This window comes from Bos grunniens, chromosome 5 (assembly GCF_055505025.1).
Source record: "Bos grunniens cultivar Pamir isolate PY7600 chromosome 5, Bosgru_T2T1.0, whole genome shotgun sequence".
In the NCBI taxonomy this organism is placed as follows: domain Eukaryota; kingdom Metazoa; phylum Chordata; class Mammalia; order Artiodactyla; family Bovidae; genus Bos; species Bos grunniens.
The window spans coordinates 67,136,063-67,138,823 of NC_141169.1; the positions used below are offsets into that span (position 1 = coordinate 67,136,063).

A 2,761-nucleotide genomic window follows, 5' to 3' on the forward strand; every position below is an offset into this window, starting at 1 on the left:
TCCTTTCCCAATTTTGAACTAGTCTGTTGTTGCATGTGCTGTTCTAACTGTTGCTTCTCTCTTTTTTTGTCAGTATTTAAATAAATTTAATAGGATCAAGCCCATATTCCTCAATGTTAACATAAATCTTGAGAACAAACTGAACATTTAAAGCTGATAAAAACAGGTTCTACATCTTATTAAAAAAAATCAACTCAAACCCCTTCAATTAAGGCATTTAATGAATGTTATAGTGAATGTTTGTTAACTTGAGCAGAATATAAAGGTTGTTTAAAGTGTTCCCTTTAATACAACAAATACAAAACCTTGTGAGATCATACCTCTATAATTTCATGTCTTTGAACAAATGAAACTATGGTTACCAAACAGCTACTGTTGTCACAGTGTCTGATACAGGTTAACAATAAATAGCTGTAGATGCAGCCCAAGACACCCATTTATTTAATCACAGTAGTGGATCTTACTCCTCATTTTATTCTAAATTCTGTCTTTACTGTTCAGATTCTCCAGGCTTATGGATGTTGTCAATCTTCAAAGTCATTCTAACCATTTGTGTTACAAGAGAGATCTGCTGCTTTTTGCCGATCAAGGTTTCTATGACATGTTGATGTTTCATATTATTGGTTCCCTTGTGCAGACAGCCAATCCCCGAGGGCGGGGTTCACCTCCTTCACGTGTCTGGTCCGGACCTCAGTCGTGGTCTGGATGGGCTTCATGCCTCTGTTCTCCACGAGCTCCATGGGGATGCCCACCAGTCCCTCGGCAAAGGCGTGCATGGGTACTGCTCCAGGGCCGGGCACTGGTCGGCCTCCTGGCTGACCACCAGGGCACAAGCGATCTCGGTAGCACCCCTGCAATACACCATGCGGTTGTCCCGATGAGGTTGCAGATTACACACAGAGCGTCATGACGGGAACGCTTGGCCTCCTTGATGATCATCTTATTTCCTCCTCTGATGAAAATGGTGACGGCTCTGAAGTTCTTACACTGCTCAATGACCAGCATCTTGTCTTTGGTGGTCCCAAATGAGATCTCTTTCACAGGATCTGCAAAGCCCAGCTTCTCAGCTATGAGCTCTGAGAACCTAGGGATGATGTGGCCACCTGTGGCAATGGCGATCAACTCAGTTTCAGATCCTCCAACCTAGTGAACCGCTGACAGATTATTCTGGAGAAGTAAATGATTGGCTTCATCATCAAAGCCCCACTGGCAAATAGCTAGGTTAGCACCAGTTTCTTTAATGTGCTGGATCATCTCTTCAAACTTCTCCTTTTCGTACTTCTGAAGGGCTTTAAAATCTTCCACAGATGTCACATCCACCTTATACTTCATCTTTGGTTTCGGTGGCTCAAATGAACATGTGAGGATTGCAACCTTAGCATCTTCCACTTGCCTGGTCTTCTGCGGGTGACTGAAGTCCTTGTCCACGATAAAGCCCTTGATCAGCTTGGTGTCCTTCAGCCGCCCACCCACCTTGCCTTCTACCTTGATGAGCTGGAAGTCAATGTCTCTGCGCTGCATGTTGGCCACGGTGAGAATGGCATTCACAGTGATCTAGGCCATTTGTCAGTGACAGCTGTTAATTACTTTGGAGCGTGGTCTTCACTGTCTGGATCAGGGGCTTGGTGTTCTTCATGTTGTCGAGGACACTGTTGCTGATCTTGTCCAGGTGTTCAATAGTGATGCGGGTGACCTGCTCTTGGCCGTCGGTGATCCTGATTGGGTGAATACGGAGGTCCAGCAGCTGCTCAGCCTTTTCCAAAGGACAACCACTCCTGTGGTTCTATCTCCAATCTCATCATCCTGTGATTTGGACAGTTCAGCCATCAGCTTGGTGATCTGATGGTCAACATCCATCATGCTTAAGAGGGTGGCACTACCATTGGTCATAGTCACGTTGCCATACTTATTCACCAACGTCTTATCAAGCCCATTTGGTCCAAGTGATGTTTTCATTGTATTTGAAATGACAGCTTTTGCTGCCATTATATGAGATTTGAGGGCCTCAAGTACCATAAGATGAGACTTGCAGTCCTGATCCTTGATGAGGAAAGGACTGCCATATTTGTCAAAGTCAAGGGTCCCCACGGACCCCATGATGCAGTAGCAAGAGTTACTCTCCCTCAACTGGCAGAGACCATGCCAGAACCCAGAGCCCACCTTCCTCTTCAGGGCTATCTGTTGCTTCTTGATCTGCATACAGGTTTCTCAGGAGGCAGGTAAGGAGATCTGGTATTCTCATCCCTTTAAGAATTTTCCACAGTTTGTTATGATCCACATAGTCAAAGGCTATGTGCTAAGTGCTGTTCTGAACTCTTAGAGTAAATAAGTTAAGCAAAATGTCTACCCTCATGTCCCTGACATTCTAGATGTAAGGGAATTGACAAAAAACAAACAATAAAGTAATGATTTCAGATATGATTAGTCCTATGAATAAAATAAAACACAGTTGGGGGTCAGAGTGACTTGAGTGGGGAACTTTTAGATAGATTAGAATGTATCTTTTTCAGAAGATGACACTGAACAGGGTCCTGATGGTGAGAAGGAATCCGACATGTGAAGGTATGGGAAGGGAATTTTAGGCATAAGGAAGAGAAAGTGTAAGGGGCTGAGTCAATGATGAGCTTAGTGGTTCTAGGAAAAGCAGGTGGGGCAGAGGGGTTGGAGGAGAGTGAGTAAAGGGTAGACTTATTGGAGCTGAGATGACACAGAGGCGAGGTCAGAGGACTGTACCCCATGGCAACAAGATTTAAATTTTAAG

The 2,761-nt window shown here is 44.4% G+C and overlaps 1 pseudogene; it reads right to left on the reverse strand.

The window, feature by feature from the left end:
• Positions 1-312: 312 nt before the first annotated feature.
• Positions 313-2,097, reverse strand: LOC147372323 (T-complex protein 1 subunit epsilon pseudogene; annotated as a pseudogene).
• Positions 2,098-2,761: the final 664 nt, after the last annotated feature.